Source organism: Aphelocoma coerulescens, chromosome 1A (assembly GCF_041296385.1).
Source record: "Aphelocoma coerulescens isolate FSJ_1873_10779 chromosome 1A, UR_Acoe_1.0, whole genome shotgun sequence".
Lineage (NCBI taxonomy): Eukaryota > Metazoa > Chordata > Aves > Passeriformes > Corvidae > Aphelocoma > Aphelocoma coerulescens.
The window spans coordinates 76,842,634-76,859,291 of record NC_091014.1 but is presented as its reverse complement, the minus strand read 5'-3'; the positions used below and the strand labels follow the sequence as shown (position 1 = coordinate 76,859,291).

Sequence of the window (16,658 nt, the reverse complement as noted above, 5' to 3'; positions counted from 1 at the left end):
CCGTTTGTCTTTCTGCTCTTTTGGCTCACAGCCCTTTCAGATGAGAAAAGTGACAATGTGTCAGCAGTGCTCACGTGTCCTGAAGGCTTCAGGTCCTTTAAAGATAGATGGAGGGTCACGGCCTTTATTCCCCAGGTCTGTATTTTTAAGAATCATTTTGCATACCTTTGGTGTACGTGTGGACTCTCAAGAGCCACTGCAGAAGCTTGGCTTTGAGGCAAGCTTTGCAACTGCTCTCTTAAAAGTCTAATTTCTCAAGAGCTCATTCCCTCTCCCCAAAAGGAGGATTCCCAACTTCGGTTCTTCTTGAGAGAAAAATTTAGCGTCTTCTGCAGTATAATCTTCAGCTAAAGCATCGGATCCTCCCATTAAACTTTGATCTTAAAGCACAGTATTTTCCTGAATCATCAAAAAATGCCACAACCTGCTTGTAGCAACCTGTAAGCAAAGCTCCCAAAGTCTCTTTGAGCTGCAGGCAGCTCTCACCCCTCACTGTCCAAGCTCTCCTCACTACAGTCACCTCTTCCTTTCCTCATGGGAAGAACATTTAAATTCGAATGCTGGTGCCTCATGTTTCATCCCCGGCAGATGAACCAGCATATCCATTTCCAGCACTAATAAGTTTAAATGAGTAGTGACAGTTTCCAGTCATGCAGAAACATAGGCAGACTCAGATGTCATTCTCAAAATGGTAACTGATTTGAGAGGGAGCATCACAGTCAAATTGCCAAAATAGACCTCTGCTTTTAAATGACTCATTAAAATCCAGGGCAAATCAAAGGTCCTGATAGCACAAGGATTATTAGAAATAAAAGCAACCTGCCATATTTAATGTGTTAGCCAAGATGTTAGAATCCTCAAGAAGATGAAGCACTTTTCTTTCAAATGAAAGTACTTATCTTTGTGAGAAAAGACAACTTATTATTAATTCAAGACAAACTCACTGTACTGGAGGTGAGCCAGTTTATGGTTTTCACAAGACTTAGCAGATTGAACCAAGATAAAAGAAGAATCCCAGGGCTTTGCAAAAGAGGGATAAAAGCTACAAGCTCTGATTTCCTGAGTGGCAGCACTGATATTCCCCACTCCAGACCTCTGTTTGGTACCACTGTCTTAGGCTCACCAGGTATCATCACCGGGGATTGAATTATCAGGAGTTGTTGGGGTAGTAGTTTTGGCTTTTGCTGTGTAGTAGCTGGCAGTGAGGTCTGCAGCCAGCACAAAAGATCTGGAGACTGTAAAAATATATGGAAACAAACCCTCCATCCATGCAGTGGATGCAATGAAAAACACAGAGGTCACCAGGAAGAAAATTAGAGATGTTCATTAAATTTCCCATTTAGCTGTTAGCCTTTGCAGGGGTAAGTCTAGCTGAAGAACTGAGTGCAAACAAACTGAAGAGCCTCATGGCTGGACACCCTGGAAGCTGTCCTCTCGACAGTCAGATCCTGAAGTTTTTACTAGAGATGAAGCGAGCCCCCACATCCCCATTCTGCTCATTTCCCAGTCTGCAGCTCCCACTTCTTCATCTCCACTTCACTTAGCACTGCTAACACACCCACCTCTACAATGCCAGTACTCAGTTGTATGACAGCTCCTTCGACAGCCTTGCAAGTGACAGGAAATTGGGACAGATTTCAGTAGAGAAGAGCTCAGACAAGTTTACAGCAAGCTTGCTTAGCTTTGTTTGAGGCAATACCGAGTAGTAAAATTGAGGATGAGCTGTCAAATTTAATTCATTAGAAATCCCAAATAGCCAACTTTGCACACAAGAGATCTCAGCTTTATGTAAGATTAACAACCCCAAAAGAAAGGTGTAAGTCCCCAGGTTTACTTCACTGGGGTGCAGGAAGCATCCAAAAGATCAAAAGGCGTTATCCATCATTAATCTGAATTTCCACCTGCCATCTGAAACCCACGGCCGAACAGAATAAAATCAGAATCGGCCCAGATCAAACAGGACTTCCTGCCTCTCTTCACTGTACAGTCCAAAGACAGTAGCATTTTGAGATTTCTTTGTAGTGCTACCCCAGTGACATACCAATGAGATAATGTAATTCCTGAGGACTGCAGAAGAACATTAAGGAACATAAAGAGAGACAAAAGAGACCATTAAGTTGGTTTAGATCCTCTCTCTCTCTCCTTTTCTTAAAAAAGTCCTCTCATCTCAGATAAACAGAGGATTTTTCTTGGTTTATTTGCTTTTATGTCTGGAGTTAGGCATTGCCCAGCAGAGTTTTCATGAAAATATAATGCTTGTTTAAAATAGTACACACTTCAAACAAAAGATGTGTCTCACAGCAAGATGAGGACAGAAAAAAAAAAAACCAAGAATGGTGACAAATTCTTTTAAATTGTTTCCAAATGATCTAAGTTCCTATTAAGAAAACAAGAACACAAATTATCTTGAGGTGGTTTTTTTTTTTTTCTTGTCGTGGGTTGTTGTTTTTTTGAGATTTTTGAGCCTCAACCTCAAAATCATTAAAGTTAGACAGATGATTTGTTCTATTAATATCAGTGGAACAAACAAGTAAGTAGAGATCAAGGTTCTGATGCTGTAGAAACCCTCTCACCCACTGCTGAGCAACTCATGAACATCACTACCAGTCTTTATCCCTGGACTGAAAAATACCTTCAAAGTCATAAAGGTAAGTTTTGGGCAATTATTGGTTAGTCTTCCTGCTTTTTTCTTTCTGTCAGAGCAACAACTCAGTGCATTTCTAGGAGCTCTAGGGGGAATGTGTGTCCAGAGTGGAGAGTGCACACTTGGATCAGAATACTGATCTCATATGGTTTCTAATCAGTGAGTGCAGTATCACCATCCCAATGCCCATTAAAAAAAAAAGAAATTCTGTACAGCAAAAATGACCCCACGCTCCAGATATGCATCATTTTTAAGGTCAGTTGCTCCCTGAAGGCACATGTCTATTACAGGGTAAGAACACGGGAATAACTGGAAGTCTCTGTTACACACTGTCCCAGAACATTTCCTCATTACTGGAAGCAAGAGTCCCATGCAGTGAGAGCATAAAGAGCAAGGCCATCTGTAAAATTACCACATATTTTTCTTTACAACCTAAAGAAGCCACTGCACTAAAGCCCTGTGAGGAAGGTTTTAAGACCGAGGAGGACTTAGGCCGCTTGTGACACATTCCCACAGAAATCCAATTTTTGGACTCAATTTACTAAATTGCCTGAAGTGACACCTGTAAATCTCATTTGATAGAAGCCATGACCAAGACATGACAAAACTGAAAAAAATGCTATTGCTGGCATTACTGGAAATGCTAGCACAGCATGCATCTGGACATCCCAGAGTCTGTACAACACCAGTTCCACGCTCTAGGAGGCAGGAAGGCCACAAAACTCTCAAAAGTCAAAGTGAACCCATACAAGAACCTCCCCAACACTTCCATGGATTCCCCACACAGGGTAATACGGCCTTTAACTCTTGGAAACTGCTGTGCAAACAAGTGCCTCAGTCTGCCACGTGAGCAAAAAATGATTACACAGACAAGTACACAGTGGTTCAGCAAGCGATGTGAGTTTACACAATTTATCCAGTGAAGCATGAAGGATAGAAGCAGAGACTCCAGGATCAGCTGCTTTTAGCCTGTGAAGCTTTTGGGGAAAAGGTGTGTGTCTAGAGGATGAAACCTGGATTGCATCTGCTGTGTGCCTATATATATATATATAAATATATATATATGTATATATATCTCTAACATTATATATATGCGTACATACAAACAACAGCATCTAGAGGGTTGCACCACGTTCTGGCATTCACAGGATTCACACACAGAACCACTAAAAATTCACTTGTGCACTTAGTGAAAAATGCCAGTGTTTGCCAGGGGCAGGTAGTTTAAATTACTGTGTCTGTCTTCCTCCGAGAGGAAAGTCAAGGAAACTTGATTAACATTTTTCTACTAGAAATAGAAGGGCAGAAACTCTCCTCCTTTATACACTCTGGAGGTCAAACTAGATGATGTAATGATCTCTTGTGGCTTTAAACAGGTTTTATAGATTATCTGACTTAAAAATAGACACAATGTTTAAATAATAACATTCTCCTGAAATTGAGGGCCTGGTACAACAAGCCTCCAGTCTGGCTAAGATCAGGAGGGACTACGACCATATAGAGATTTGTAACAAACCAAAGGGAAAATTTTGGGTAGATATCCCAAAACTGAACACTTGACTCTCTCCAGCTGAAAAGCAAATGATATATGATACATAATTCTGATATATGATATATATCTTCTGTGTAGCCTGCTTTAGCTAGGTGCAGATATCCACAAAATCATGTGGATGGAGGATGTGCCTACAGTGCAGAACCATTCCCAGGTTTGGGTACCACCACAGCAGCAAGGACCTCCATCCTCAGCCAAGATGCACAGAAGCCACCGTGTCCCATGAAATTGGAGCCTGTTTCTGGTACTGGGACAGTGCAATTAAAATCAGCTTCTATGTGCCTGCCCTGTCCTGACACCTCTGCTGTAGGCACTCCCCTGAGGATTTAATTCAAAGCCTGTTACCATACCAGGACTGCCAGAGGTCACACCATCATGGCTCAGACGAGGACCCCAATCCATTAAGTGAACCAATATGAGTGGTGCCTTTTTGCTCCTTTTTCAAGCACAAGGCCAGAGGAGGAAGTGCAGGGGAGACATGTTGCTATCTGCTCAATGGAATTGTTCCTTGTCAGCTACACCACTGTTTAACTTGTCACAAGCAAAACAACAACACAGCAAACCTCACCAGCTTGCATGAACTGCCTGGGAAGTCCACTGGGTATCACTTAATTCCATGAGCCACCGAGTGCACGAACAATGGGAATCAGATTACTTTGCTCATATGTTTTGACAACAGCAATTTCATTTTATTTATTATGGTAATTCATAAAGCACCACCAAATGCAGTGCAGAATCTCTTATGAAAATAATTACAGTCTCATCATGCAGGATCTCATTGAAGCACACCATTAATTCCTTGACAGCTAGGGAACAAGCCAAAGACTTTGTGCAAATGAAGGATTAGCAAGGTCTCAACACACACATTTCCTTGCACTTAAAATGTGCAAGGAGCAGACCTTATTAAATCAGCATTTCATATGATGCTTTAAAATTATAGCCCCTGAGGCAGATTCTTTTGTACTTCAAAAGATAGTTGTTATCACACTACTTATATGTTACAGTCTAGGATAACAGAAAAATAAATTCCTATCTAATTGTTCCACCACTGTATACAGGGAGCATAAAACAGTGGCTCTTTCCCACAGCTGTCAAAAATCCCCAGACTTTTATTCACAGTGAGGTGTCACCAGTCTCCCACAATGAAGAGAGAACAGCTCTAATACAATGCTATGAATTGTCTTCCACTTGGCTACTGAAAATATTTTGAGCAGTAACCTTTTCTGAACCTACCATTCAATATTTGGGCTGTCTCCATATGTGCCTCAGGGTTATCTTGCCTGCCTCTGTGTGTTTAAAGTGCTTCTATTTCTATGCAGAACAACTTTGTGGTTGTGCATTTTATGGTTGTTTTTAAAGTAAGATTTGCCTTAAAAAAAAAAAAAAAAAAAAAGGGCTGGGGCCTTTTTTCTTCTTGATGTTTAATAATGTTCAAAGTTGTCTGAAAATTTGCTTATACATAATCATAAAGGACTGAGTAAGTTCCCTGCTTTGCATCCTCTCTGTTTTCAAAGTCCCTGCAGTACAGCCGCTATGAAACCATGACACCCATGATCCAGATTTGTGTGATCTCTCTAACACTTTAACTAACTCAGGTCTTCATAAGTGGAAGTAGTCCAGAAGCTGTTAGGAAACATCCCTTGAAACTAAAACCTTCATTTTACTAAATACTAAAATATGATTAGAGACACATCACTTGCTATAGGTAGTTTGACAGCCCAACTTAATAAATTAGAACCCCCTAAAGCCCACCAGAAATATCTGCCAGTGTTCAAACCAAGATCTCATAACAATTAAGAATGCTGAAAGAACTCGCAGAAGATGCTGCGTTCTTCCAAACTTTTCCATCTTATCTCAAATATTCACAGTAAAAAGAACAGAGATGTTTTCTTCAAACCACAGTTTTTATCAATCCTCTCCAACATCCAAGCAGCACAATATTCTTCTTTTAATGTGACCAAGTAACCCCCTCTGATCCTCAGGAGATGCTTACAAAATGATTGTTCCCCCTCACTACTCCTTTGTTATTACTTTATTTTTTCCACACTCTTATTACTTCAGGCAGAAATAAATTAGAGATATTATCATCAATTTACCAAAACAGAATTCCCCTGAATTTATTTTCTTTCAAGTTAGACTTTTACAATTAAATTGTACATTAGAGCTAAATCTAATGGTTTTCAACCTGGCTGAAACTGATTGGCTCACTAAGTCTACAGTTGAATCCTTCCCCCTCTCTCATTTTGCTAACTAGAAGAGAAATGAATCTACCTTCAAGCCTGTTGGAATCAATCTTCTTTTCTCTTTCTCACAATTTATAAGCCAGAGGCTTAAAAAGTGTTCATATCCGCTTTTAACAAGCTGGTTATGTGAGATAAGCACAAGAACATTCATAAAAATAGCTCAGCTTTAAGTCATGAATGTTTTACAAAAGTAGACCTTAAAATAAAAATCGTAAAGGCTAATTGTGATTTATACCATGTTACTTTTCCTATTCTACCAATTATCAATCATCCCTAAAAGATCCCTTCTTTTATATGCCAGTGTCATGGATGCAGATGCTGCCAGCTCATTCCTAATCAGGGAGACACTGCACAGCACAGACAGCCCCCAGTGAGTCCTGGGACCTCTAAACACTGGCATACTGCAGAAGAGGGTTTATTCTTTTCCAGTTAGGCACTTCTACTTTATTATTATTTTTTTTTTTCAAGTCCTTCACAAAGATCTCATAGCTGTCCCACACATTGTATTTCAGTATGGTCTACACCATCACTTTGCCACCACCCTCAATGCCTCCTGAGTTCACAAAATCTTTATTTAGGCAACGGCAATACAACCACTGGCACTGAAACTTTTATTACTTCAATAACAACAAAGCAGCTGCTGGTAATAATAACACTACTTAGCATTTATATGCTGCTTTATATCTACAAAAGCCTGTATAAATATTTGTTAATTAAGCCTCACAAAACTCCTGAGAGTCAGATATGTTTTTTTGTTTATAAATAGGAAAACTGAGACAGAGACAAAACAGCTGTTTCCAAAATCGAGATTTTTAGATTATTTTTAAAAAAGGGAACGGAGATGTCTGGACAATAACTTTCAGAGTTATAAAAGGACAGCTTAAAATACTCAAAGAACCCAGTGGGACATAAACTCTCATGCTTGAAGCATCCACCTCCTCCAAAAACATCAGTGCTGTCCCTGGGAAGACACAGCTCCTCGCTGCCAGCTGCCCTAAGCCACTCACCACTGTGGAGCACAAAACCCTGGACTGCACAGGCCAGCAGGGATATTCCAGCTGCCAAACCCTCTGCCTGGAGCTCTGAGTCCCTCTGGAGAAGTCAAACCTTTGATAAGCTGCACCAAACTGTGATTTCAACTGCTCACCACCAAAACTTGGCCTCAACAACAATTTGCTTCTCCCCCAGGGCAGGATTCTGCTCTGTCACTGTTTAAGGAACATAGGAACCCTTCTTTTTCTTGCACGTCAACATTTAGCTTTCATCTAGAAAGTGAGAAAAATGGTAAAACCTAAGTAGAAAAGAACTAATTCCACCACGTACCAAAGGCACTCCTGAGAATATCTTACATTCATATTCAGTAAGACTATTTATTGAACAGACTTTCTTTATGTGTATCAGACACCTCACTCACATAGGGAAAACAAATGCCTACTCACACTCCAACACCTCCCAGTCAGGTCTTGAGCTCTAGAACTGCATGAAGAGAGCTTAAAATTATTGCCTTGGCAAAGTACACGGCATTGTAGGGAAGACATGACTTAGCCCACAGACACTTGACTACCCCTATAATTTCACGTACAACATTTCCCACTGAGAGCAGTGGATCTGAAAGGCTTTAGAGAAGACATTGGAATAAAAATTAATGACATAAAAAGAGAAAAAGAATTGGGTTTTGAGTATGCAAAAGCTTTACTGCAGGAAGTATCGTGAAACTGAACATGGAGCACTACGTGCAACTAAAGAGTGATGTGAAACAAAAAGGGAAAGGAAAACTTAGGGGTTAATAAAGAAACAGAAGGAAAAAAAAAACCAAAACCAACAGGAGACTAAAGTTATATCAAGAGTAGGATGGACCAGAATATGGAAGATGGTTAAGAAACATGGCTCAGGCAAACAGAGAAGGAAGGAAAACACGGAGAGCTCACCCAGGGGCCAGGCTGAGCAGGGAGAGGTGAGACCAAAGCTGAGGGCAAGGCCCACAAGGCAGCAGTACTTTAGCACAGAAGCAACCACAAGAAGGGACACTGAGTGCAGTGGAGAAGCTGTGTCTGTTTCTTGGCAGAGGCAGGACATTTGTCACCCAGGGGTGACTTACCTAAGAGACACGAAGGTACGAAGTGCAGATTCCTCGCGCTGTCCTGCCCTCTCCATTGAGATAGCACCAACAGGCTAATTACCAGTTAGCCCGGATTTATTAGCCTTAACAAAGTTTGCTGCTAAACCAGAAACAGATCCCATTCTCTACCTCCCAGCCCTGTGCCCTGGACAAGTCTTTATCCTTGAATACAGGAAGAGAAGGAAACAGAAAGATGAAACATTACACTAAGGGTTGCGAGAGCACAGGAAGAATTGCAAAGCAATAAATAATGCTGGAAGTGGGGCAGAGAATAAGTAATTCCACTTTGGGAAAAGCAAGTCTGAGATGACATTGAAGGGAAAGAAGAAAACACATGTATTTAATGCACAGCCTGCCACCCAATTCTGAATGTGAAACACAGATGTGTATTTTTATCTCCAGCTGAAGGCAGCACAATGCACTCACTGGCTTCTCAAGACACGTTGTGCAAAGCTGAAAATTACTTTAGAGGCACAAGTATAAATTGTTGACTTTTCCATGCCATTTTTAAAATGGCACAGAAGATCATCAAGCTAAATTTTATTACCACATGATATCACAAACTCCTCATGATGTGAGTCAATTTCCTTGCACTATCCTTGCTAGATCATGGAGTTCTCCATGTATCTGAGTGCCTAAGACAATGTACAAGACGAATGTCTCGCTCTTTGTACAAAGGTCTCACATTCTCATGCTCTGAGTAATAGAACTGTGCACTCAAAAATATTTTTATGATGCACACTGGGATTCTCACAGCCACTGAACTCTTAGCGAATCCCTGAATTAACCAAACACCCAGAAACGCCAAGTGTCTTTCTAATCCCTTATAGAGTAGGAAAAAAAAGCAGCTTTCTCCAGGCTAATTACTTCAAATTATATTTTACACTGGAAACAAAGAGATCTTTGTCTCAGGAAATAGAGAAGACTACACCTCAGACACACTGTGGAAACATAAAAAGATCAGTGGCATCGGAAGAAGGAAGAGTACATTAGAAGGAAGAGCAAAGTCCTCAGTTTTCATGAAAGGAGCATTCAGAGAGATGAATCAAGCCCTCTCAACCACCCCAGAATGAAAAGAACATGCTCATTAACCAAAGTTCACATTTCAGGTGAAAGACAATTCACCAGGACCTTTAACAGAACAAACCACAGCAACATCAAAGTCTACCTAAAGTCAAAACACTGATAAAATTGGGATAATCTTGTATCTCACCAGCTACCTGCAAGTATTGAGGAGCAAATACGCGTGCTCACAAAAGTTCACTTCACATGTTTTTTTAGAACAAGTTTGATGCAGCTGTTTTGGGGAGGGGTTGCTAAATCCCATTCCCTAATGGGTGTGGGCCTATCTAATGCACACCAAGCAGGTGCTGCTAACATCTCACCCCCAGCTTCTCTTTGCACTCAAGACAATTTCTGGAAGGTGAGGGGGAGGAGAAGGCAGTACTGATGGGAGAAGCAGCAAGCCTCACACCTGATTTTCTACTTGGTCAAGCCTTTAAAAATGCTTTTATGTGCAGGAGCAGAAATCAAAGTAATAAATACAAATTCCCCAGGAGTCACTTCTTTATTTTCCAGTTACAAACAATCCTGAGCTACGGACAATAAGAGAAACTCTTGTAGTAGATTTAGGCTGAAGCATCCAGCAGCTACAGCAAACTCCAGCCCCAAGAACCAGCTCTGGCAGCTGCACAATTAAGTCAGCTGAACACAGCTGCCCCTGCACTCATGGAAAGCTTGAAAGAAATCAGGTGTTCCCTTACCTGCAGGGGTAATCTATAAAATCCAGAAAATCCACAAACTGTAACCTTTTGGATTATTCAAAGCCAAATCCTCTATCTCATGTAAAACCATTGCATTCTTGAAAAGAAAAACAAAAAAACCAAACCAAAAGAAAATCAATAACGAAACAAAACAACAGAGAGACCAAAAAACCCCAAACAATCACGTTATCTGTATGAAACCTTTTCTAAGTTACTGGACATTCTTAACACCTACCTTCACTCAACAGATACCATTCTTAAAGTTATTAATTTTTACTAAATATTCTCTTGAAATACTCAGAGTTTTCACAGCATTCCAGAAGCAAGGGCTCATCATTTTTATGTTTATACTGGGTTTTTTTGTTGGGTTGTTGTTTTGTTTTTGTTTTTTTTTTCCTCTGTAGCTCTATAGAGAACCTAGCAATTTCCAAGGTTGGTCCAAACGACAACATGAGTGAGGCTTTAAGAACAAAGGCAAGTACAATCCCCTGTCACACCACCACGGTAATGAAGACGCCTGTCATGCATCAGAAAACTACACAACAGAGAATCCCACAGAAATGGATAACTTCCTGGAAAATACTAACTCTGCACCTTTGAGGCTAGAGACATCTGCTAACTCTGTCTATTCAGGATGCACAAGGTTGCTGGAGTCTATTCATAAAAAAACAAAGGTAATAAATGCAAAGAAAGTAATTTGTAATTTGCTATTTCCATGTCAGATCTTAACCCTGTGGAGATTCACAGCATGCCTAACTTTAATTACCGAGACAGTGGCACAGAGAGGGAAGGGAAGAAAGGACTGGAAGCATTCAGCTAGTAGCAATTCAAGGCCCTGAGCTGGCTAATATTTAAAAATGTTCCTAAAACTGACATTACAATCAAAGGTACGTGTTAGTGATTGGAGGCTCATGGCCACAGCTCCAAACGAAACATATCTTAAAAGGCTAATGCTACAAACATTTCCATTTGTGATTCATTTTTTATCCCCCAGTGTCAATGACACGAAATTAGAAGGAAAAAAAGAAAGAAAGAAAAGAGTCCCTCCTCACAAAACAGATGTGGAGGTTGCTTCTTCCCACATCATCAAGGTCTTTCCAAGACGGCTGTGACTAACCTTGCCAGGGAACAAGCAGAATTGCACAGGATCTCCGAGTATCAATAGCTGTAAAAGACACCTTGTCTCAACATTCCCTTTCAGTGACTGCAGAGCAATGTTTTATAAACAGCTTTGCACATGTTTTCTCCACACACCCAAAACAGTCTCACTGACTTAGACAAAACTTTCAATGATTTTATACCTAAGTTCCTCTATGGGTGCAACAGGGAGAAATGCCGTGCTCACTCAGGATTGCACTAACAGCTGAAGTTCATGGCAAAACAAAGTTCAGATGACAGCCATCATCTAACTCGGAATTCAGGGTGGAAAACTGAAATTCCTAGGTGTCAGAGTTAAATCAAAAGATGTACAAAACGGAATGTCATTGTTTTGGATGAATAAATTGGTGGACGAATCAGAGTCCAACTCTGGAATTAAGATAAAATGGCACCAGTTACCAGTTGGCCTCCCCCCAAAAGCATGAATTCTAGTTTCTGGCAACGTGAAGCATTTAATAGCGGAAAAACTACAGAACTAGCACTGAAAACAAGAAATGAGCCTCTTATATATTGAATTTTCACATTGAAAAATACACTTTGAATGGAGATACAAGGATCCGGCCACATGTGCTGCACCATAAACAACACAGCTCCAAGGTCTTAAATATCTTTTCCTTCTGGCCACCAGTCCCACAGCAGAGAGAGGAGTCTGGAGGGGTCACAGACCAAAGGGCCTCCTTTTTCTGTCTGGCATAGCCAAAAGCTGTGTCTTTGAAAAAATCTCGTGCCATTGAGCAGTCATTCACTGTATGAGAGGAGATGCAGGAATTGTAACCAGGAGCATAAGAGCAACAAGTGGTAGACACTGAAATGAAAGTTAGCAAGTGCTTTATTAGCACAGTCTTTGTCATGTGGACTTCAAGTCTTCTCTTATCTCCCCACAGTAACTGAAGTGTTCTTATATATTTCATCTATTTTGACCCTTGGGGCTTCAATTATTTGACCTCAGATGTTACATTTTAATAAGCTGTCACCCACAAGGGAAAAAAATGCAGTAGTTAATGTGACTGATTTTCCATCTACAGCTTGATTATGGACAGAAAAAAAATCAACCATATTTCAAGAATTTAGTTGTCACCAAGTGGAAAACTTCAGTACTTTTTTCCATCTGTGCATTTCACAGCAGAAGTAAGTAACTTCAGATTAATCTTGCCCTGTCTATTACTGCTGTATATAACTAGCACCTAATCATTACTGGGTGTTGTTGCTCATGGGGTGTTACCTCCCTCCAAATAAATCTAATGGGATGCTTTGTCTGCTTTCAGAATTACAGAATCACTCAGAAGCACGCATTCGGAGCTACGAGGAGGCATAACTCAACACTGCAGCCTCTCCGAGTGTGTGACAGCACAAGCCAGCTGGACAACTCAAGTCCAAAGCCACTTCCATTTCCATGGCCTTCCCAGTAAAAGCAAGCAGCAGCCACAAGCTGCTCCCTTGGAGCCTTGAGCACAGTATCTCGTTACCCGACCATACCTGTATGCTAATGATGCTACACTCCCCGTGAACTGTGAGTCAAGAGGAGATGCGGGGCGTCTCCCTTACGCCTTGGAAACTCTGTAAGCTCTTTGCAGTCTGCTTGCTCGCTGAGAGGAAACCACCAACTCACTGCAAGCCTGGCCTTGGGGAGGTTGCTCCTCCTCAGAGGGCAGGGGTTGCAGCATTTCTATGGGTATTCCAAGGAAAGGAGACTGGCCACACAATGCTGATTAAGTATTTCCAGTTGCTAACAACAAAAAAGGTCATTTTTATGTTCTCCCATGTAAGCAAATTTGTAGCTGACATATAGACATTGCACAATCACAAACGAGAAGAAAGATGGTCAATAGGAAGGGAGGAGGACCACTTTTTTGATGATGGAGGAGAGGCGTAATTAAAATATGATCTATGCTGCAAAGGCACACGAGATCCATCGTTTGGTTAATGTTTCAGCAGCCACAATGCAGAGGAGCAATATTTTTACCTTCAGTACTTCACCTCAAGTAAACAAAGCGGACTCCACCAAAGGTCACACCACTCTGGAGGGTACAAGATTCACGAGGCGAGGCAAAGCACAGTTTCTGAGTGGGAGGATTGGTTCCCAAACAACATCCTTAAGAAAAACCTGTTCCACCTTTCTTTTATTGCCTGCTACTCACTGGCCTGAAACTATGGTTTAGTGGAAGCTGCAACATCTCGCTTTTCCTGGATACAGTGCAGCCCTACTGAGGTTACAGGGGGGCAGGAGCACCTTAGGCTATTCCTCAAAATGCCACGAACCTGTTTTCCAAGGTGTGCCCAGGTCACTTGCACACTGGCAATGCGTGTGTGTGTGTCATGGCGATGAAAGGGGCAGAAGGAGTAAAAACGCCAGGGAAAGTTACCAGCGAGAATGAAAGGGCTGAACAGCGGGGGAGATGAAAGACAGCAGGGGAGAGCACCAAACAAACGCGGGCACGCAACAGGATTATCCCACCCGAAAGCGGCCCTTTGCCCGCTACCAGCACTAGAGATGGAAAAGCCAGCTGAACCAGCGGGGAAAAAAAAATACCACGGTAAGAGCTGAAAGGCGAGTCACCTGGCAGACGGTGAGACAGGAGAAGGAGGGCAGCCGCACGGATGGTGCCCTCCGCGGGCAGCGGCGGGGATGCCCAGCCCGCGGCCGCCGCTGGGAGCCCGGCGGGCAAGGTGCGAGCAGGTGTGGCGGTACCGCAGCGGGAGGAGGAGAGCACACGCACACCTACACAGAAACACACACGTACACACACGGAGGGCTTCGTGGGTCTAAAGCCAGGCGGGGGAACGGCTGCAGCAGCGAGCGCTGTCCCCGGCGGCCGAGCCGCGCTCAGCCCGGGGGGGCCCGGAGGGACTTCTCAGCCCCGCTGTCCGAGCGCAGGGCGGCGGCAGCGCCCACGGGACCGGGGACAGGCCCGGGGCAGCGCCCCGTAATCCGCCGTGTTGCGGCTGCCCGGGCGGCTTTTGAGGTCGCGGAACAACCCGGGGGCTCGACGCCCGGGGGAAATCCCATCCCGCCCCGGCCAGCTCCTTACCTTCCCCCGAGTCCTCCTGCCGGCCCGGGGGCGGCGGTGGCCGCGGGGCTCCGAGCGGGGCTCCCGGCGCCGCGGGGCTCCGGGCAGGGGCGGGCGCGGGGGCTCCGCTCCGCGCCGCCAACAAAGTGCGGGAGCGGGGCGGGCGCCGGTCAGCGGAGCAGCCGCGGCGAGCGGAGCGGAGCGGAGCGGAGCGGAGCCGAGCTCCCTCTGCCGGGCGCCCGCCCCGCCCCGGCCCCAGCCCCAGCCCGCGGCCGGGGCGGGCCCGCGGAGGGGCAGCGCGGAGCTCCCGCGCCGGCGGAGCGGCTGCCCGGCGCCCTGCGGAACCGCCTCCCTCCTCCCGCTCCCTGCACGGCTCAGCGGGCGCTCACACCATGCAAAGGTGCTGAGAGCAGCGCCCCGGAGCCGGGCTGAAACGTGGGAGTTTAAAGTCCTCGTCAGCGTTTACCATAAAAAAAAAAATTATATATATATATATAAAAGGCCACACACGAAACCTACCACGACTCCAAAGCAACATCCTTCCCCGAAGAAGTAGGTGTAGCTAAAACACCTTTGGAACGACTGGGCTACGAGAACAAAAGTCTCCCGTCTTCGCTTGAAATCCCGGATGAAATCTCCCAGCTGTTTATGTTGTTTCCATCTGGCACCACATTCCTCCCCACTCTGACAACTTACACGTGGCTTTCACTCAGCGCAGGGGAATGGACCCTATCGGCACACTTGCAGGTAGCCAAAGTCCTCACGCTACACTGTTAGCACCGTCGGGATTGCTATAATGAGCCACTTCCCCTCCTAAAACCGGGCTGTTCCACGAGAATCTGTTTTCACTGATTCCTCTCTTAAATAAGTTTTGCCTTATGTGACTCCAGAGAGAAGCTAGAAAGCATAAATCTTTTGACAGCCTCAGACATATGAAATGAACCTCTATTCAGGTAGTGTATAGGAGAGCTGATCTGATTTTTGAGGTTCTGTTCCTGATTTTTGATAGGATTCAATTGCCAATCCAGAAAGACTTACACACCTGCTAAATACCTTCCCGAGGCTCCTTCCAGGCTTCACCAAGATCCCTTAAGAAGATCAGAATCATATCTGGACCAAACAGCTGTTCCCACTGATCCACGGTTGTCCAAGCAGGGCAACAGGTCCTTTATGCTACAGAGTTTCTGTGACTCCAGGCCCTCTCCAAGAAACCTGCAGAGGAAAAGTATAAACTAATGAAAGAGCAGCTGCTTGCTGAAATTTCCACTCAGTTCCAAGAAATGAGACTTGGCAGGTCCTTGCTTTTTATAACACTCCGTGACTCATTTGCAGAAGCAGGTGAAGTCAGAGCCATCACTGCCAGAGTCCTGCCCCTGACGGCTTCTCCAGGGAGGACACGGATTTTACCAATTTTGAAAAAAAAACCAAAGAGGAAAGGACGGTATTGCTCAGCTACTGTTTGCAGCACTTTGGTTGCTGAATCTCTTCTCAAGTGGTGCTATTCCATCCTTGACCTGGTGTTTGCCAGCAAATCTTCCTGAAATAAGGTCTGAACTCTACAAATGGTGTTGTTTTGCCAGGCTTCAGCAGGTTCGTGCTGAAGACAGGGGCAGCAGGCAGGAATGAAGCTCACTGTGGGCTCCTGTGAACCAGACAGGAGAGAGTAACCCGAGCCTGCAGATCAGGCTGGGAGAGGTGGGGCCTCACTCCTCAATGGCTTAGGAGTTCACCTTAACCCTGCTTAAAAGAGAAAAGAGAGAGACAGAGAAAGAAAAGCAGTTCAGCCAACTTCCCCTTCCTGGCTCGGAGCTGGCAGAGCCCCTTGTGCTGCATCTTCTACCAATTCTGCCTTTGTTATTTTTTCTGGTCCAGAAAGTCCTCCACAAAACAGGAAAGCGCAAAAAAATGTGACATAAATCCACTTCTATGTACCCAAAAAAGCACTGAAATGTGGAGATACCATACATTTCCCTAGTTTTTTTCCAACAAACCTTCAAATCTAAAAGAATCAGATTATAGAGAGGCTACCTAGGTAATTACTGTGAATGAAACTTACAGGAACACTGACGTTTCCAAACTGTCCATGCCAGATGCCATACACACACTCCCTAGGTAAATAATAACAGTATTCGGTACTTAAAAGTGCCCACGCCATGAGAAGTAGAAGGGAA

At 43.7% G+C, this 16,658-nt stretch overlaps 1 protein-coding gene across 4 annotated transcripts in view; it reads right to left on the bottom strand.

Moving 5' to 3' along the window:
- Window positions 1-16,210, bottom strand: part of EPS8 (EGFR pathway substrate 8, signaling adaptor) — a 128,771-nt gene extending 112,561 nt beyond the window's left edge. The window contains exon 1 of one of the 4 annotated variants that reach the window (XM_069003575.1): window positions 15,530-16,210. The gene's annotated coding sequence lies outside the window, so the exon portion shown is untranslated. Of the gene's footprint in view, window positions 1-14,508; window positions 14,702-15,006; window positions 15,486-15,529 lie in introns of those variants that run through there. The other 3 variants (XM_069003574.1, XM_069003573.1, XM_069003579.1) reach the window with 3 other exon arrangements.
- Between the last annotated feature and the right edge of the window lie 448 nt (window positions 16,211-16,658).